Genomic DNA, 21,622 nt, shown 5'->3' with positions numbered 1-21,622 from the left:
ACCTTCCTCTAAGGCCCTGTTCTTCATGGATCCTGCTCATCAGTGGACTTTTATACTGGGTGCTCTCCAACCTATTTTATGGGTCTTATCTTTACTCATGTAAGTTGTCAAAGGAAAAGCATCCTCAAATACTGTTCTCTCTGAAAAAGCCAGGATTTAGCCAGGACCAACCATCAAAAAAAGTGAAGACAAAGGAAGAGTCCAGAGGAGAGAGACAGGCCTCCCAGGTCCCGGTGCACATACATCCTCAGTCCCGCTGTGTCCTGCAGGCTATGGGCCCGTCCCCTCAGGGCGCCTCAGTGCCCATCTAGAACTCAGATATCACAATATTCAGTTCCTCGGCAGGGCACATAGGGTCTGAATACAATCAGGAAGATCAACCACGGTGCCCCAAGCCCAACCTCAGCATTGGTGCCCAGTGTCACACTGTCCCCACCAAGACCACGTCCAAGCTGCCAGTAAATGATTTCACCCACTAAACCAACTAACTTATCATGACATCAGGCACAATTTATAGTTGCCATATATGCATTAATGTATGCCGTATGTATGTAATTATATGTAACATAAATATAAAATATAAATAATGTATATTATATACAACCACAAAATACAAATAACATAATGTAACATATACTTGTTCAATTGTGTGTTGAACAAATATCTATCTCCCTGTTAGACTGACAGCTCCATGAAGACAGAGACCTTGACTCATTGCTCAACAATGGAAACTCAATAAATACTTGTTGAATGAATAAATAAATGGACATAATCCATAGTCTCTGCTTTTAAGAAACATGTAGCTTAATGGAAAAGAATAAAAAATAAACAGATAATCTAAAGGTTTTCCAGCTTTCTTTCTGTCATCTCACAGAGAAAGGCAAGTGTGACCTGACCTTCCCTAGTCTCGAAGAGCTGAGCGCAGAGGTCCCAGACTGAGCCTCGGGGCCCAGGTGGCCCAGAGAAGGTGCGTCAAGATAGCCCACTTGCCTGCCTCTGAGCAGGGCATGTGCTACCCAGAGCGGACTCCCATGCAAAGCAGGTGGACGTGACCTGATGGAGGAAGCAAGCGAGGACACAGGGAACGGAGGGGCCCTTCCACTGTGGACACCCAGAGACGCTTCCTGAAGGAGGGGGCAGCCACACAGCCTGGGGGAAGAAGGACTGGGAGTGTTGAGATGTTGGGAAAGGCAACCCAGGCAGAGAAATTATCATGTAGAAAACAGAGAGGCAGACGAGCAGTAGGAAGACTAAAGGCTAGAACAAGGAAACCTTGGGAGATGAGATGAAAAAGTCCACCACAGTCTTAGATGGAGAGAGAAAAGCCCAACATAGACAATCATGGCGTTTCTTACAGAAAAAAATATGGTTTTCTTCAGAAAATGAATAACTTTATCCTACATTTGTCATGGAATTAAAATAACTAGTTATGGGCCGGGCGCGGTGGCTCACGCCTGTAATCCTAGCACTCTGGGAGGCCGAGGCGGGTGGATAGCTCGAAGTCAGGAGTTCGAGACCAGCCTGAGCAAGAGTGAGACCATGTCTCTACTAAAAATAGAAAGAAATTATCTAGCCAACTAAAAATATATATATAGAAAAAATTAGCCGGGCATGGTGGCACATGCCTGTAGTCCCAGCTACTCGGGAGGCTGAGGCAGGAGGATCGCTTAAGCCCAGGAGTTTGAGGTTGCTGTGAGCTAAGCTGACACCACGGCACTCACTCTAGCCCGGGCAACAAAGCGAGACTCTGTCTCAAAAAAAAAGAAAAAAAAAAAACTAGTTATGAAGCATGTAAAAAACCAGGAAAACTAGTAGAAACACTGCAAGGCAAGGTATCTTCAAAGCATTTGGTTCATCTCCATTTAACTGAAAATTACTCTCAAAGAAAGAAAAAATTGTCCTGCAATCAGCCTACAGACAAGAAGGAACCTATTTCAATGCATTTCCTCATTGCTTTCTCTTTCAAATTTCACTTGCAAGAGTACAAAGTTTTATGGAATTTTAAAACAACTTTTTAAAGAAAAGTTATTTTTAACAAAAGGCAAGAGGAAAACTGCAAAAGTGCTAGTTACTTTATAGCAGTGGCTCATTCAATGCTGTGGGAAGGATACTGCCTTTATGCTCAGAGGAATTAAGTGTCTCCAATGTGGCTGGGTTCAAATTCAAACCCAGGCTTGTCAGCACTCTTTGACCCCACCCAAATCTGGGCCTCAGGGAGGAAGGTTGGGGGCTCAGTGAGATGCTGGGTTGAGCAGTGAAGAGCTTCCAGAAAGAGATGAAAGGCTAGGGATGGGCTAGGGGCAAATGGACGGAAAGAGTTTCCTGGGTGGGGAAAGGAAACTTTTCTAGAAACAGAAGTCAGTCTGGGCAAAGCCCTGAATCACAGGGACAAAGCATGGTCTGATCCAGGAACTGCACCCTCTTTAAGCAAAGGCAGCTCAGGGTCAAGCATGTGCTGTCTCCTGGGAAGCCTGTGAGGAAACTGAGAGGGTGTTACATCCAGGTACATGGAAACAGAGCCCCAACTCAGAGGTCAGTGCTCTAAAACCTGGTCACCACCAATCAAATGGGAGGCCCAATAGTGGCTCAGGCCTTTTTGGCTCTGACATTCCTGAAGCTGGATTGTTCCTAATTGTCTCTCAAGAAACATACAGCTTTTCAGCCTTGGACAGCCAGAAGCAACAAAAAAGAAGAGTTCAGGCTTTGAATATGCCAAACTTGGTTCAAATCCTGGTTCTGCTCCTTCATTAGGTGTGTGAATTTTGCAAGTTCCTCAACCTTGTGAGGCCTCAGAGATGCAAGGTGGCACTCCCTGCAAACTGCCCCATGCAGCAGAAGGGATAGGCAGGGACTCCAGCAGAAAGAAGGCACCAAAAGAAGGGTGGTAACATTTGCTAACATTTATCACAAGTGCCCTCCCTAAACTCGAACACCCAGACTGTTGTTTTTCTCCCTTTATAATGACAGGAGGATACTGGTAACAAAAAAATCTAATCATGGGTAATAATAAAAAGGTATCATCTTCACCTGATCAGATGTTGCATCTCAAAGTTTTGCTTCACGAAATCACACCTTGGGGCCAGGCATGGTGGCTCATGCCTGTAATCCCAGCACTCTGGGAGGCCAAGGCGGGAGGATCACTTGAGCTCAGGAGTTCTAGACCAGCCTGAGCAAGAGTCAGACCCCATCTCTACTAAAAATAGAAAAAATTAGCCAGGCAACATGGTGCACATCTGTAGTCCCAGCTACTTGGGAGGCTGAGGCAGGAGGATCATCTAAGTCCAGGAGTTTGAGGTTTCTGTGAGCTAGGCTGACGCCACCGCACTCCAGCCTGGGCAACAGACTGAGACTCTGTCTCAAAAAAAAAAAAAGAAAGAGATATCACACACCTTGTAATGATTAATCCTGTTTCATCAAAAGGCCAAGATTCCCACAAAGTGATGTTGGATAATCCAGGAGAGTCACAGATATAAAGGATCATAAATAAGGGGGTGCCGCGTGTAAGTCCATGATTGTTTTCCTTTCAACTTAATGCTCACCACTGCGGAAATTTAGAACGTCAGTAAACTTTCCTGAGCCTACAATTTAGAACAGCTGAGAGTACAAAACACACACATACACACATCTGCACACACATACACACACACTACACTCACTCTGCCTTAGTCCATTTAGTGTTGCTATAACAATACCTGAGGCTGGGTAATTTTTATAAGGAAAAGAGGTTTATTTAGGCGTGGCTGAAAAGTCCAAGAGCATGGTGCTGGCACCGGCTTGGCTTCTGGTGAGGGCCGAGTGCTGTGTCGAGATGTGGCAGAGAAGAGGAAAGGCCAGCAGGCAGTGCAAAGAAACAAACATGAGGAGGAACCTCGCTTGTTAACAACCTGCTCTCTCACAGTAACTAATCCAGTCCTATGGGAGCCAGAACTCACTCATCAGAGACAGCACCAATCTACTCATGAGGGATCCACCCCATGACCCAAACACCTCCCACTAGGCCCCACCTCCCAACACCACCATGCTGGCAATTAAACTTCAACATGAGTTTTGGCAGGGACAAACCACATCTAAACCATGGCACACACCAAACACCCTGAAAACATGCATTCTAGTGCTATATGGCTGAAGCTAGATGAGCTGTGATTATGTGGATGCTGACCCTGCAAACTGCCCCAAGTGCCAAAGAAATAAGCACAGAACAAGAAACTCTCTATTGAATACTTTAGGGCACAAAGTGCTTCACATCCATTCTCTCCTGAGGTCCTCACATCAGCGCTGTGGGAAAGGTGTTGTTATGGCCCATTGTGTCCACAGCACAAACCCTAGGCTCCTTCTGTGCCACTAGTCAGGAAAGCCCCTTTCTCCAGGGAGATACCAAGGCTGGCTCTGGAAGTGTGACTGAAGGTTTCTCAGAGAAGCAAAACCAGAATTAACTGCCCCACACCATCTGTCCCCAGCTGCCTCTCCTGTGGACAGATCTGCTCTCCCTCCCCAGTGGCATGGTCCACCATGAGCTTTCCCCAACCCCAGCCCACCCAAATCTCCAGCTACTAAACTCATCATCCTCACATCCCAGCTCAAGCACCCTCCCCTGAGAAGACATCCCTGATCTCTTTATTCTCAGTCTCCATCCTAGTCAAGGTGAAGAATAAAATGAATGCATTCAGAAATGCACAGCTGTTTCCTCTATAATACATTTCTCATAAAGATACTTACAAAGGAGGGAAAAATATGTCAAGTCATGTATTAACATTCTTTTTTTGGTGGGGTGGGAAAGATGGTCACCTGCATGTGTTTCAGTTCACTGTTCTCTCAAGACACAGATGCCTTCCCACTAGTCTGTGTGGCTCTCAACACATTTCTCTGTCCTCAACATGGAGCCCAAAGCCTGGCCTAGAGAAGGAGCTCAGTAAATACGCCTTAACCAGCACTGACTGTATTTAGCAGATATTGGTACCATCTCTGCCTCTCCCAGGGGACCACACGCACCCCTGTTCACCTCTGATTACTCAGGCCCAGCCTTCCCTAGCACACAGCATGTCCCCAAAACAAGCCTGGGAACCAAAATCAAATTGAAGAGTAGTTAACAAGGAAAGGATGTTGCCACTGGAACAAAAAGCTTTAAAATGTTTGACCCATTTTTTCCTTATCTGAAATTTGAGTTTCCATCCAGCCCATATAAAAGCCACATGTTTCTGTTATCAGACCAAACAGCCACATGAAACCCACATGTATTTCTGACCTGGGCCCAGCAGTGATTTTTCTCCCAAGAATTTAAAGGAATGAAGAACCTAAAACATAACATTAGACAGCAACATGTCTTCTAAGGATGAAAAATGTGATGAATAAAGTAGTGAATCATTTTTTCTCCTCTACACAAATAACTCAATCACAGCTTGCCCCAATGTGAGCTGGTAATAAGAAGGCCCCAAAAGCATCGGCAGAAAGGGCATTCGAATTTCCCAAATAATAAAAACAGGTGAGAGAGGAAGTGTCACCACATCTTGACATGTTAATGCATTTTAACAACCTAATTAACATTAAGGTGGTGACAGATACACAAAAGAAAGAGGGTTAAGAAGTAAAGGATTATAAACTACTGAACTTGAAAATACTGTTTTGAATAGCCCAGCCCTTGACAAATTGCTATTAACTTCATATTTTTACAGCTTGATGTTCAAATTAATTTTTCTGCTAGAAACAAAGCTTTTTGAAAAGATTGTGAAATACATTCTTTTCTCCTTTGGTTAAACAAAAGAAATCAAAATGATCTCTTTTAGTTCAAGATCATGTGCCTGGAGATCAAAATTATATACATTTAAGTTCGCATTCCTTTGAGCTTATAATAATGAGAATGTCCATTGCTATACAGCGTGGCAGTAAAGTCAACATCCTCAAACACAGCTGGTGATGTTGACTTGGGATAGTTTTTCTTGAAAGCAATTTGACAGCAGGTAGCAAAGGACTTAAAAATGTGAATACCTTTTGACCAATTCTACTTCTGAGAATCTATCCTAAGAATATGATCTACAACTCAGACAAAATCTTTCCATAGAGATAAACAATGTTTAACACAACAGTGTTCATAAAATTAACAATAAAAGGGACAGTATCTAAATGTTTAACATTTGGAAAAAGCATTTAGAATATTCTAGTAACATCATATACAGCCTTTAAAATTATGTTGACAATGAATATTGAATGAAATGGAAAAATGTTTGTGTATTAACACTGAGTAAAGAAGGCAGGACACAAAAATGTACATACAATTTGGTAAAATGGAAAGAGCAAGAACCATGGAGTCAGAAAGAAAAGGACTCAAATCTTAGCTCCACCATTTACTAGCTGTGAGATCTTGGTCAAATCACTTAACCTCTCTGATCTTCAGTTTCCATATATGTAAAATAGGGGAAAGAATACCACCCAAGCTTTTCCCATTCCATCCACCACCCCCTTCAAACCTAAACTTAAGCCTGTTGCCCACAGCCTAGCACTGCTTTCATCATGGCCCGCAGTCACCCTGACATGCAAAAGCAGATCAAGGCTGATCACACCTGTAATCCCACCACTCCGGGATGCTGAAGTGGGATCACCTGAGCCCAGGAGTTGGAGACCAGACTGAGCAAGAGTGAGACCCTGTCTCTACAAAAAATAGAAAAATCAGTCAGGCATGGTGGTGCATGCCTGTAGTCCCAGCTACTCGGGAGGCTGAGGCAGGAGGATTGCTTGAGTTGAGGAGTTTGAGGTTGCAGTGAGCTATGATGATGCCACTGCACCCTAGCCAGGATGACAGAGTGAGATCCTGTCTCAAAAAAAAAAAAAAAAAGGATTAAGCATATGATGGCTTTCATTGAACAAAAGGCCAATGAGAAAGCAGCAGACGCAAAGGCAGAAAAAGAGTTCAACATTCAGAAAGGTTGGCTCGTTCAAACCCAAAGACTGAAGATTACGGCATACTACAAAAAAAGAAAAGCAGATTGAGCAGCAGCAGAAAATTCATATGTCCAATTTGATGAATCAAGCAAGGCTCAAAGTCCTCAGAGTGAGAAATAACCTTAACACAGTTAATAAATGAAGTAAAACAGAGACTTAGAAAGGTAGTAAAATATACAATCGTGGACCAAGTGCTGCTGGATGGACTCGTCCTCCAGGGTTTGTACCAGTTGTTAGATCCCCAAATGACTGTTTGATGTGGGAAACAAGATTTCCCTCTGGTAAAGGCCACAGTGCAAAAGGTGATCTCTGTGCACAAAATTGCCACTAAAAATGATGTTGATGTCCAAATTGATCCAGAAGGCCTACCTGCCTGAGGAAATAGCTGGTGGTGTTGAGATCTATAATAGGGTTTGTAAAATAAAAGTTTCCAAAACCCTAGAAAGCAGGCTGGATCTCATAGCCCAGCAGATGATGCCAGAAGTATGGGGAGCCTTGTTCAGTGTCAGTGCCAATAGGAAGATTTTGGACGTAGCCTTTGGGTGGTAGAGTGCATCCACTGCTCTACTGCTACAATATGGAAGCTTCTGATATTTTAAGAAACAAGAGTGTCTACATAGCTTCGTCTTTGCTGTCCTGATATTGCTCTGTATTTAACAGTGAACACTCTTTTGGAGCTAATGCCCTTAGTGTAACTGTTAAAAATGGGAGAACATTTCACTTACTGTGGTCAGCTGGTCCTGGTGAGGGATCAGAGGGGGGCTGCATGAATTTCACCAAGTCTCCTGCTATTTCTCTGGCTCTCAGTTATCTAGTCTAGAGGGTAATTATTGGGGTGGGAATTTGTACCATGGTCTAAGAAAGAATTTTTGACTCAGAGATTGGAATAGGTTTGAAATGAAAGGTTTATTTCATTTTCTAAGAGAAGAAACGGCATAGCATAAAAGAAAGAAAGAAGGAATGAGGGCACCAAGGATGAGTGGCTCGAGCTTTTGTTGTTGTAGAATGATAACAGGAGGTGGTTTTTTGGTTTTTTTCTTCTCTGTTAAACTGGCTTTATGTTAGGAAAAATGTTTATACCACAAACTAGAAAAAATTTTTTGACTCAGAAATTAAAATAAATTTAAAATAAAAAGTTTATTTTGTTTTCTAAGAAAAAAAATGACATAAAAAATACCCACACCAAAAATGAAAGACTGAAACATTTATTGTTATAAAATAATAACAAGAGACAATTTTTTTTTCCTTCTCTGTTTGACTTTATCAGATTTCTCAAAATGTGGTCTGACCAATGTAAAAAGGTCTGTCTATTTAGTAGTGTCTCAGTTCTATAAAACAAACTCTTAAAAAAATAAATTAAGCCACAAGTAATTAAACAAACAAAAAGTTATATACAATAATGGTTTTTTTGTTTACTAACAATGCCATCCTTTCAGTAACGGGTATGGTGCTCTCTGCCTTGAAGTCTCTGTTCTCTAGGTTTAAAACACATGTGGCACCTGCATTCTTTCCACTAGAAGTAGCTTCACTATTACCTATTCGGGCCTAGAATTTTTTCTCATCTGTAAATGTGATTTAAAAATCTAAGCCATGAGTATGCTTTATTTATTAAAACAAAAGATTCATGTGTAAAAAAAAGAATACCCACCCAAGGCATTGTTTCCCTTATTTTCAGAGACGGGGTCTCCCTGTGTTGCTCAGGCTGGAGTGCAGTGGCTATTCACAGGCACCATTATCCAAAGGATTGTTTCAATAAAAAGCTTAGAACAATATGTACCACAGAGAGGCACTCAAAAAATGGTAGCTATTATTATTATAATTATGCATAGAAAAGAGAATAAAAACCTACAACAATTAAGTCTTGGCAATAGAACCATGGTTATTTTTTTCCTCCAACATTTTTAACATCTTCTATAGTAAACATCTTACACTGCTATAATGAAAATAAATCTCTATAAATCCAAAATTATCCCCTAAATCCTAAATAGATAGGGTAATAAAATATTATTAGTAGCCTCACTTTTACTTCCTCTCTACCTTAGATGGGAACCCAGCTGTTTTTAATCCATACATTATGGCTACTTCAGTGGTAAACACGCTGAGCACATCCCATTTCTAGTTAAAAGCCTTCAAAGGCAGCCTACAGGACAATATCCAAGCTCACTGCATGACACACAGAGCCTTCATGACCTGACCCCAACCTACCTCTTCAAAAGGCCAACGTGAAAATCATAATGGATCATTTCACTAGTGCTAATTTTGCCTTAAGAGTTCTACTGCATGAGAGCTGCCAAGGACAGGGTTGCTCTCTGATTGGCATGCAGGAATAGGACCATACAAGGCTCCCAATGGCGAACAGTATCCAGAAAAGTCTGTTTTGTTCCTCAGCCAGATAATGCATCTGTCTGAAAGGCCCCCCTGGGTCTGGGGCCTGAAACCTTAAAGGATAAAATAATCTTTCCCCACTTGGAGACATTTACCAAGCATGAGTAAGCACCAGCCACAGGGCTAAGCTCTTGCCTAGTATCTTTTTCATTTCTCACGAAAAAATCCTTGGAGTAGGCATATCATTATTCTCAACCTACAGACAGGAAATTGATTCCTAGTGAGGTGCAGTAACTTGCCCAAGGTGACAGGGCTGCGATGAGGGTTAGGCTGGACTCTGAGGTCTGTGCTCTCAACACTCCACTCTACTAGCTTTGTACCTGTGTGATCTGTAGCCAGATCAGGTACAAATGCATGGATGGTGAAAATATTGAGTTATAGATATAGGCATGGATACGTAGATATAGATAGAGTACAAACCATTTTTCACTTCAAACACCTTTGCAAACCTCATGGCCCATGACTTCCTCAAGATGAAGATGATGTGTTTCAGGAATGCTTGGGACCACGTGATTAACCCTCCAAGAGTGCACATGCCTACTCCTGGCAGGACTACACCACTTGTGATTATTTTATATTTTGGGTTCCCTCTGCATGATTTTTTTTGCAGAAAAAATTTTGCCGTATAAAAAAAAAAAAGGAGGTTTGGAAACCACTAGAATAGACTGAAAAATATAAATTTCAACCTCTTCTATCTTTACCATCCTGATAAAATATCTTTCTTTAAATATAAACTATCCTTTCTTTTCCATGCAGAAGGTCTTTCTGTTGTAAAATGAGAACCACCAAAAACTATCTTGAATGGAAACGCGAGGGAAGCATGTCAGCCACCCCAGCCTAAGCACTCTGGGCACCCGGCTCGCTGGAGCAGAGGTGCAGGAGGGGAGCACAGGGCTTCCAATTCTACCAGCTGACCAATTCTGCTGTTTCAAAATGGGCATCTCTCTTCTGTTCTGTCTGTCCACATTTTTAGAGAAAAAAGGGCAAGTCATTGACTGCAAGAGCCTGCTGAGGTCCAACCCTCACCCCACCCTACAAAAGCAGATGAGAGCCATGACTTTGGATAATAATGCCCTGCTTTGGTGCTCTCCATGTGGGAAGCCACCGCCTATCTCTGTCAATGCCCTGCCTCTCATTTCTCTGATTCATTGTTAAAAATAAACATTTCTTCTTCAAAGTGCTGGCAGAACTCTCTACTGAGGCTATTGCTTTCTTCCCCCCACCCCTTTGGAATCACTGTGGCTTTCTACAAGGGTAAGCTGGCAGAAGGAAATAAAAACGAAGTAGTTCGGGCTTGCACACACAACTTTAAGAAGACTTCTCCATTTTCTAACTTCTTCCCTGACTGAAGCATAAGGCAACCTAGCACGTTGTCAGATCTTCCCATCCTCCTGAAAACTAAACTAGAAACATAACCTAACCAGGGCTTAGATCGTGTGTTAGAGAGGGGTATGGTATGGGTGGAAGACACAGGTTCTGAAATGTGCTATCATAAAGAGAGTGCAAGGGGAGCTCAGAGTCTGGAGGATGGTGGCAGGGGAGAGGAGAGAGGTGGTAGAGTCAGAAGGAGAAGAGAAGAAGAGGTGATGAGAGGAGTTGGGAGAGACAAGAGGAAAGAGAAGATGGGGAGATTCAGAGGCGGAGAGGGAGAGGCAATCATCTGAAATGGCGTGTCTCTCCACCAACAATTCTGCACTGTAACTATAGCTTCCCTCTGTGACCAGGAAGGCAGCATCCCCATGGCTTTCACAGCCACACCTTCACCTGTGCCCTGCTTCTCAGCTCTTGCTGCCTTCAGACAGGTGCTCTCAGGCATCCCCTCCTGCCCTGCACCATCAGTCTCTCCCACTCTTCAATCCCTCTCAGTGGCTCACAACCACACACTGCCATCACCTGCCGTAGAAACATCACTTTTCCTTCACCTCACACCACCCTCCGGCCACCATCCTGTTTCTCTGTTCTCCAAAGCACTCCCCGCTCTTACTGGATCTTCTTCACACCACCCATTCTCTCCCTAATCACTCTAATCAGGTTTCCATCCCCCCACTCCTCTGAAATGACTCTTTCTAATGGCAAAGCCAACGGTCTATTTTCTCATCTCGTCTTCCTTGACATTCTCAGCAGGTATGTTATGGTTTTCTGCTCCCTTGTTCCTAAGACACGCTCACCCCCAGACTCCTGTGATGCCCACTTTCCTCCCCAGCTCACTGGCTATTCCTTCTTGGTCTCCTCTGCCCACTCCCCTGCCTCGTCACCCTGCAGATGTTGGGGTGCCCCTAAAGCATGGTGCTCTCTCTTGGCAACCCCTCAGCAATGTCATCTAGGCCCAGGATTTTAAACGCTATCTACAAGCTGCTCACTCACTCTCACACTTTTCCCGCCAGCCCAGACCTCTCACTTGAGCACCAGATGGAGCACCCACAGGCTCCTGCACAGATTGGAGGTCTGAATGGCTCTCGAGCATAACAGGCCTAAAAAGAATGACTGTGTTTTCCCCACAATCAAATCCCTACCAAGCTTTCTCCATCTCAGTACATAATGCCACAATCCACAATCCAGTTGCTCAGGTGGAAAGTTTACAAGACACTCTCGCTTACTCCTGGTGAGGGTGACACCCCACCTCCACCCCCACAACCCCTGTCCAAGCCACTGTCATCGCTTGTCTGGACAATGCCACAGCTCCTCACCTAGTGTCCCCTGCCTCTACTCCCCCAGCTTCCCTCTCCATCCCGCAGTCTACCTCCAACCAGCAGCTGCGGTGAGCGTTCTAAAGCATAAAGAGTACGCACATTATTCCGTAGCCTCTTCCTATGGCTTCCCACCCCCGCCCCAGTGAGAACTTTGCACAGCTGACAAGGGCCCTGGGGAGCAGGCTTTGTCTCCCCAGCTCCTCACCAGCACCACACTCAGTGCCGTCCCTTTGCATGGGCTGCTATTTCTGCTTGGAAGACTATTGCCTACCCCACACCCTAGAGCTTTATATAGCTATTTCTTTCTCGTTGTTCAGACCTTAGAACAAATGCCACTTCCTCAAAAGATGATTCTTGGTCATTTCGGCTAAACAACCCTCCCTAGACTCGCTGTGCTTCCTGGAACTGTCACTCTCCGAAACTATTTATTTGATCACATTCATTCTTTACCTTCTCCAACTAAAATAAATATAAGCTCTTTGAAGGCAGGATTCTATTTGCCTTGTTCATTATTAATATGTTCAGTGCCACAAAACCTGTCTGACATATAGTAGTTATTCACTAGGTATTTGTTGATGAATAGTGATGTAAGAAATGTAAAAATATATCAACCTAATTCTTAAATAAAAATATTCTTGATGATAAGATCCAACCAACTTAGAAATAATTAAGAACAAACGAGAATGGAAAAGTTGCAGCAAAGGGAAACTAGTTAGCATTGTCTCCACTTAAATACACAACTAGGAGTAAATATCTTTTAAAATTATGATTTGAGAACAGAATGTAAACACTATAAACCTTAACAAAAAAGATATGGCCGATACTGAGGGGTGAGGAGGGGAGATAGCAGAAAGAGTAGGAGTATAAATTTCCTCATTTTTCCCAACAAGAAATTAACCAATAATTCAAAATGGAAATATGTAGCTTAACAATATAATATAACTATGCTAATTCTTCAGGTTTTTCACAATCTTTTTTATTCATCTTAAAGAGACTTGACAGGGAATAATTTCTCTTGTCATGAGTAAACATACCAAAAGTTTAGCAATTCCTTACATTTCACTTCTATTTCTTTTTTTCTGTTACCCTAAATTAAAATAACATTTAATAGTTTTATTAAAAATAGCATGCATGGTATGATGTTATTAATACTTTTAGGGGAAATAATTTCTCTTTCCTATCAGTCTTTCTCTGCACACATAAATGCAGAGGATGGGTCTGTCTGACGGTTTACCTAATGTTAATAACAACTATTTCTGGATAGTAAGATTTGAGATGACTTCTTCTATATACCTTTCTGTTCTGCCTGCATTTGTAACAAATGAAAGTCACATTTATATTTAAATAAATTGCATTTAAAAAATACACAGAAACAAAAACAATAGTTCCTTTTCCTGATTTACCATACGAAGATCTTACTGTAGTTATACAGCTTTCTCCTCAAGGTCCCTCACTTTGCTGGAGTCCTGGAAAAGCCTTTTCTTTGGTCTTCTCTCCCTACCCGACAGCCTACTTCAAAAACACCTTGCTCCCCTACGTCTTCCCTGCCGTGTTCCCCAGAGTCAGCACCTCACCATCTTCTTTCCTCACCAACTTCTCTATTTCAGAAGTGAGAAAAACACTAGCCCAGAAGTCCTTGAGACCAGGTGTTTTTCGGAACTGAGACTTCTTCAGGTTTCAGAAAGGCTATGGGGTACACACACCATAGCCCAGGCAGCACCCTGGAGTCAGACACATTAAGTCTGTAGCAAAATCTATAAATAGTCCTACTAAGTGAAATAAAGAAAGCCTTTAAATGATTCCACACAAAAAGATGAATAGGTACCATCTTCATAGAAAGAAAAGCCTTTCTTTGGGGAGCTTTTCAGATTTCGGAAGAGCAGGTAGAGAGCCACAAGTCCATCTAGGCTGCCTTCCTGCCTGTCTCCTCTAGAAATGCTGAGTTCCTTAAGGACAGGAGCTTGCCTTCTTCATCACAGACCCCCAGAGCCAAGCAGAGGACCTGGCATGCAAGAGATGTCCAATACCTGATGGATGAGTAGGCTAGTAGACCTTTTGAGCTTACACTTAAAAACCTAAGAGCAGGCAATGTTTATACATATGCAAATACAATGATTACAGGGGACTCTACTAGCTATTACATGTAGGCTGACCCAGTTTTGAGTCCAGCTGAATGCATCTGTATGAATCCAGGTTCTGCCTGTAATAAATATTCACACCAACATATACAAATGAAAACACACTGTTTACCTGGCTCCAGATACTGCCTTCCATCCCAGGAGCAGCTCCTACAGAAGACCTCCTGCTTGTGGGCTGCACCTGCTCAGAACAAAGGCCGAGAGAACTCGGCTCTCAGCATGTCCTGTGCTTAGAGTAAGCCCTCATGAGAGGCCAAGTTTCATTTTTTCACCTGACATTAAACAGCTGATAGTTTTAAAAAACAATCTCATTATCTTATCTCCACTGGTTATATTACCAGGTACCAGGTGACTCTCTTCCAGTTTACTGGGGGACCAGGGGATTGGAGATAATCCAAATAATTCTATATTTACTGGACACTCAGGCTGTGCCAAGGTCCATGCCAGGCCCTCAACACACTTCATCACTACCCCTGAAAATCCTCAACCCCCGTCAAGTGTACCTATCTCCCCACTTTCAAAGCAAGGTGTATCAGGCTATCCCAGGATAAGCTGAGCATTTCTCTAACTTTCAGCTCTAATCTCAGGCTCATAGAGCAACCTGGGCTTGCAGTTCAGCTTCCCATGTAGCCGCTCATGGAGAGCCAAGGCCAGCAGGCTGATAGGAAGAGGGGCAGGGTATACACATAACACTATTTCTAGAAAGCATTAAGGGACTGGCTTCTGGGTGACACATCTAGTTCCAGGAGCTAGACTGGTGTGATTGCCCCTGGAGATGCATGTGTTCTCAGTGCTAAAAAAATATAGTGCTGGACCCTGAAAGGCTGAAGACAGTATTCAAGGACTGATAAAAGACACAGCAGAGAGAGAAAAACAAAAAACCATAAATATATAAAAAGTTGAAACACTAATGAAAACAGAGGCACCATGAGGTGAAACAGCTCACCCACGGCCCCACAACTAGTGAGTGGTGGGGGACTCAGGTCCAGGCATCCTGACCACCCCTCCCCACCCCCACTCAGCCACAGGCTCTCCCTCTCCAGTCTCTTCCCCCGAATCTCTCTGGGACATCTGCCTTCTTGTAGATGCGCTGTCATACTGTGATGGCCTCAGCTGGCTTTGTAACTCCAGGGCCTAACACCAGGCCTGGCATGTACTAAAAACTGAATACCTGTGTGGAAGAAAAGGCAGAAGAATGGACAGGCAAGGCTCAGTCACCTGGAGGGGTTTCAGTGCTGTGCTCTGGGGAAAGGCAGAGAGAGGCTTTCAGAGCCCCAAGTACTCCTCCCAACGTTTCCAGCTGAGTTTGCTCAAAGCAAGGAGCCTTTTAAAATCACTTGCATGTGGGCACTGCTGTCTCTGTTTCTTGGGCACCAAAATGTTACTATGAAGGGTATTTCCTGTGGAAACCAGGAGGTTCTCACTGGAAGATGACAGAAAAATCTCATTATAAAGTCACGGATGGAGTTAATATTTGGAGAAATAATTAACTGCAGAGATCTAGATAAGAGCACAGATGAAAGACGGCAGGAAGTCCGCAGTGAAGCGGGGGCAAGAGGGGCCTCTGAAGTCGGCTTCAAAGGATTCTGATCTGCTGTCCCGCCTGCTGCGATTAAGTTACAAAAATAACAGAGAATTAAAAACTGTCCTCAACCCAGGACTGCTCTACTCAGCAGTCTCCTCTCAACTGTTGGTGACTCCCCACTGCCTGGGGACAGAGGCCAACCCCAGCATGGCTTTCAAGGCCTTCCACGGTCAGGCCCATCTCGCCTCTGCAGACCCATCTCTTGCCAGCCCCACAGCTACCCCACAATTCAGCCACAGAACCCTGACCACCCACAAACCCAGTCCTCTGCCATTTCCTTGGTCTAGAAACCCCTCCTTTCTCCTGCCAGCCAGCTCCACTTAGCCAATTTCTGGGCACTCAACAAATACCTTCATTACCAAAATATTAATGGAAACTACTATTAACTGAGTATGTACTCTACTAATAAACAATATTATTTCATCAATTCCTCAATAGTTTAGATACTATATTCACCCTTATTCTTATTTAACAAAAATGAGTAACCTGTCCACAATCACACTGGACCAGGAATAAGTCCAGGAATCAAACTATAGACTGGCCCAAGCACTTCTCTTTTCTTGTATCCTAGCCCACTATGACCAAAAGTCACTACTGCCTACTTCTGGCAAAGGAGGGATGAAGAATACAAAATATCTCACAATGTGATCATCTCTAGGTGCTAGAAAAAGACAGTGACTTTTTAATATTTTCTACACTTTCCAAGTTTTTGTCTTTGTTTGAACATATAGTATAAGGGTTAATAAAATGGGATTCGAAGTCAATCTAGATTTTTGGCTCTGTCAGTTAGTAGGTATGAGACCCTAAACTCTCTAAACCTTATTTTCCTAATCTGTTAAATGGGGATAACACGTTTACTCCAAGATTACTATAAAATCAAATTAGATAGTATTAATATATGTTAATTGCTTAGTACATTGCCTAATACAAGTGCCTGTTCAATAACTATTACTATATTTATAATGGAAAAATATAAGCTTTTCAAAATGTCCTCCTGCTCATCTTTCTCTTTTATCAACCTATATGGAAACCATCCCCATACACAACTGGCTGTAATCTTGAAATAGTTACATTAATGAAAAACTATCTTTGTTAAGCAAACAGAGAAAGAAGGGTGAGAAAGACAAAGTGGAGGAAAGGCAGGAGGAAGGGACCTGCTCCCCAGAAGTGCAGTGCTATCTTTATGCCTCCAGACAAGACTGAAAGGAAGCTCGCTGTCCCTCGTGTGCCATGAAAAAGGAACAATAACAATCAAGAACACTTTTGCACACTTATCAGGAGGAATACTTGCAAAATTTATTTACTAAAGGCGATGATGTGCCAAGCACTTGGAATACATCAATAAACAAAACAAAGACCCCATACACAAAACACTTACCTTCAAACAAGGGGAGAAAGACAATAAATGACATAATAAATAAACATATTATACAGTATATTAGAGAATAAAAATCGCTCTGAAAGAAGAAAAAGTAGAGCAAAGAAGAGGGGTTGAGAAGGGAGTGCTGGGAAAGAAGAGAAGAATTGGCTGTAATTTAAATGCGCTGCTTGGAATGCGCAGGTTCTATTTTCGTGAAGAACTGAAGGAGGTGTAGAAGTTAGCCTTGGAGATATCTGGAGGAAGAGCATCAAGAAAAGGGAACAGCCTCTGCAAAGATAATAATATAGAAGCATGCCCACAAGTTCCTTCTACAGCTAAAATGGGATGGGGCTGAGTGTCAGAGGGAAGAAAGGCAGCCAGGTGGTAAGAGGTGGGGAAGTAGGAGAGGCGAGTGGGGACAGGCCACTGTGAGGACTTTGAATTTTATTCTGAGCAGCTAGGGAGCCACTGCAGAGAAGCTATATATCCCACTGAGGTGTTAACAGGATCTCTCCAGCTTTGTTGTTGAAAACAGAATAGACTGCAAAGGGAAAAGATGAAAACACAGAACCCAGTTAGGAAATTACTACAATAATTCAAGTGAGTGCTAATGGCGACCAGAATCACTGAAACAGGCGAGAAGCAGCTGGATTCCGGATATGTTTTAGAGATGGAGAAAACAGAATTTACTCAGGGGTTTGACATGAAGTTTAAGTTTAAGAATGACTCCAAGGTATTTGGCCTGAGCAGATGGAAGGATGGAGTTGCCATCAACGAAGACTGGGAAAACAGTGCAGAGCCGGTGCGGAATAATCCATTAGTCCAGTTTTAAGTGCATTGAATATCAGATGCCCAAAAGACGCCCAGTAGAGGAACTGAGTAAGCAAGTGGATATAAATGCCTGCAGTTCAGAAAATGCAGAAGTCGCCCTCATTCGGTATCAAAAGCCAGGAGCGTGCACGAGATCACCAAGTGAACGAGTGTAAACAGAGCAGAGAGGCGGACCAGGACGGAGTGTGAGACATTCCTACGTTAAGTAGCCAAGAAGGATGTGTACTCGCAGCTCCGCCTACAGCACCTCACAACACACAACCTGCCGCTCGCCACCAGAACCAACAGCAAGGGACCCCCAGACTTCTCCTGCAAAGAGGGTCCTTGGTGTGTGGCCTGAGCCTGTCGCAGTCAGCAGGGTAAGGACACCGCCTGGGTCGTCGGGGCGTGGCCACAGGGTAAGGCTGACCCTGGGTCTTTGCCGCACAGCCAAGCCGCAATCCGCACGGTAGTATGCCTCCCCCGGGCCTCAGTGCACAGTAGCAGCTGTGCCACAGTCCTGAGTAAGTACCCCCGCCCGGGTCCTCCTTGCGCTGTCTCAGTTGAGCTGCTGTCCGCGGGTGAGGACACCAAGCTAGGTCCTCCTCGGTGCGCAGCCATGAGTTAATCTGCAGGGTAAGGACTCCCGCTTGACTCCTTGGTGCGTAGCCTCAGCAACACTGTCGTCCTAAAGGTAAGGATCCCGCCTAGGTCTTGGGTAAGACTGTGCAGCGGTGCGGTACCGCAGTCCACAGGGTAAAGACGCCCGCTGGGTGCGCAGCCGCCACCCGCAGGATAATGACGCCTGCCCAGGTCCTCAGTGCGCAGCCGCAGACATGCCACACTCTGCAGGGTAATGACGCCAGCCCAGGTCTTCAGTGAGTGGCTACAGACGTGCCGCAGTCCGCAGGGCAATGACGCCAGCCAGGTCTTCAGTGAGTGGCTGCAGACTTGCCGCAGTCCGCAGAGTGAGGGCGTCAGCGCAGGTCCTTGATGCGCACGACTGCCGCAGTCTGCAGAGGAAGGGACTGGCTGGGTCCTCGGTACACAGCCGCAGCCGTAATACAGTCCGCGGGGTAAGGACACCGCCTAGGTCATCCACAGGGTAAGAACCCCCAGCTAGGTCCTGGCACGCGGCTGCCGCAGCTCCACAATCTACAGAGAAAGAACGCCCACCTAAATCCTCCATACCCGTCCGCAGGGTAAAGATCCCCAGCTAGGTCTTGGCGCGAGGCTGCCACAGCGCCACAATCTGCAGGATAAAGACGCCTGCCTGGGTCCTCCATAGTCGTCCGCAGGGTAAAGACCCCCAGCTAGGTCTTGGCACGTAGCTGCTGCCATGCTACATCTGCAGTGTAAGGACCCCCAGCTAGGTCTTGGCGCGTGGCTGCCGCCATGCTACATCTGCAGCGTTAGGACCCCCAGCTAGGTCTTGGCGCTTGGCTGTCGCAGCGCCACAATCTACAGGGTACGAACGCCCGCCTGTATTCTCCCGAGCCATCCGCAGGGTAAGGACCCCCAGCTAAGTCTTGGCGCAAGGCTGCTGCAGCGCCACAATCTGCAGGGTAAGTACGCCCGCCTGGGTCTTCCACAGTCATCTCCAGGGTTGGACCCCCAGCCAGGTCTTGGCGCGCGACTGCTGCAGCCCCACAGTCTACAAAGACCCCCAGCGAGGTCACCGCGCAGGTGCCGCAACGCCACAATCTGCAGGATTACAGGATGCCTGCCTGAGTCCTCCGCAGCCGTCCGCAGTGTTGGACCCCCAGCGACGTCTTGGAACGCGGCTATTGCAGCGCCATATTCTGCAGGATTACAATGCGAGTGGTTGCCCGCCTGAGTCCTCCGCAGCGGTCCGCAGTTTTGGACCCCCAGCGACATCTTGGAACGCGGCTACTGCAGCGCCATATTCTGTAGGATTACAATGCGAGTGTGGTTGCCCGCCTGAGGCCTCCGCAGCGGTCCGCTATGTTGGATCCCCAGAGACGTCTTGGAACGCAGCTGTCGCACCGCCATATTCTGTAGGATTACAATGCGAGTGTGGTTGCCCGCCTGAGTCCTCCGCAGCCGTCCGCAGTGTTGGACCCTCAGGGAGGTCTTGGAACGCGGCTATGGCAGCGCCATATTCTGCAGGATTACAATGCGAGTGTGGATGCCCGCCTGAGTCCTCCGCAGCGGTCCGCAGTGTTGGACCCTCAGGGAGGTCTTGGAACACTGCTGTCGCACCGCCATATTCTGCAGGATTACAATGCAAGTGTTGATGAACGCCTGAGTCCTCCGCAGGTGTCCGCAGTGTTGAACCCCCAGGGAGGTCTTGGAACACTGCTGTCGCACCGCCATATTCTGCAGGATTACAATGCGAGTGTGGATGCCCGCCTGAGTCCTCCGCAGCGGTCCGCAGTGTTGGACCCTCAGGGAGGTCTTGGAACGCGGCTGTCGCACCGCCATATTCTGCAGGATTACAATGCGAGTGTGGATGCCCGCCTGAGTCCTCCGCAGCGGTCTGCAGTGTTGGACCCCCAGGGAGGTCTTGGAACACTGCTGTCGCACCGCCATATTCTGCAGGATTACAATGCGAAGTGTGGATGTCCGCCCAAGTCCTCCGCAGCGGTCCGCAGTGTTGGACCCCCAGGGAGGTCTTGGAACACTGCTGTCGCACCGCCATATTCTGCAGGATTACAATGCGAGTGTGGATGCCCGCACGAGTCCTCCACAGCTGTCCGCAGTGTTGGACCCCCAGTGAGGTCTTGGAACCTTGCCGTTGCAGCACCATATTCTGCAGGATTACAATGCGAGTGTGGATGTCCGTGGGAGTCCTCCATAGCCGTCTGCAAGGTTGGAGCTCCAGCGTGGTCTTGGCGCTCAGGTGCTGCAACGCCACAGTCTGTAGGATTACAATGCGAGTGTGGATGCCCGCCCGAGTCCTCCGCAGCCGTCTGCAGGGTTGGAGCTCCAGCGTGGTCTTGGCGCTCAGGTGCTGCAACGCCACAGTCTGCAGGATTACAATGCGAGTATGGATGCCCGCCCGAGTCCTCCGCAGCCATCTGCAGGGTTGGAGCTCCAGCGTGGTCTTGGCGCTCAGGTGCTGCAACGCCACAGTCTGTAGGAGTACAATGCGAGTGTGGATGCCCGCCCGAGTCCTCCACAGCCGCCTGCAGGGTTAGAGCTCCAGCGACGTCTTGGTGCGCAGGTGCGGCAACGCCATGGTCCGTAGGATTACAATGCGAGTGTGGATGCCCCCCCGAGTCCTCCACAGCCGTCTGCAGGGTTGGAGCTCCAGCGTGGTCTTCGCGCACAGGTGCTGCAACGCCACAGTCTGTAGGATTACAATGCGAGTCTGGATGCCCGCCCGAGTCCTCCACAGCAGTCTGCAGGGTTGGAGTTCCAGCGTGGTCTTGGCGCGCAGGTGCTCCAACGCCACAGTCTGCAGGATTACAATGCGAGTGTGGATGCCCGCCCGAGTCCTCCACAGCCGTCTGCAGGGTTGGAGCTCCAGCGACGTCTTGGCGCGCAGGTGCTGCAACGCCACGGTCTGTAGGATTACAATGCGAGTGTGGATGCCCGCCCAAGTCCTCCGTATATGTTCGCAGGGTCGGAACCCCAGCTAAGTCTTGGAGCACCGCTACCGCGGCGACACATTCTGCAGAGTAAGAACACCAGCTTTGTCTTGGCGTGCCAGTCTGCCGGGTACGGACGTGGAAAACGCCCACCTGGGTCCTCCGCG

At 46.0% G+C, this 21,622-nt stretch overlaps 1 protein-coding gene and 1 pseudogene across 4 annotated transcripts in view; one reads left to right on the top strand and one right to left on the bottom strand.

Annotated features, from left to right (window-relative positions):
* TRAPPC9 (trafficking protein particle complex subunit 9) overlaps positions 1 to 21,622 on the bottom strand; it is a 600,839-nt gene that overhangs the window by 288,365 nt on the left and 290,852 nt on the right. The gene's annotated exons all lie outside the window — the stretch shown is intronic.
* On the top strand, positions 6,505 to 7,482 carry LOC123645029 (annotated as a pseudogene).

Source organism: Lemur catta, chromosome 9, assembly GCF_020740605.2.
Source record: "Lemur catta isolate mLemCat1 chromosome 9, mLemCat1.pri, whole genome shotgun sequence".
Taxonomy (NCBI): Eukaryota; Metazoa; Chordata; class Mammalia; order Primates; family Lemuridae; genus Lemur; species Lemur catta.
This window is presented reverse-complemented; position numbering and strand designations above follow the sequence as displayed.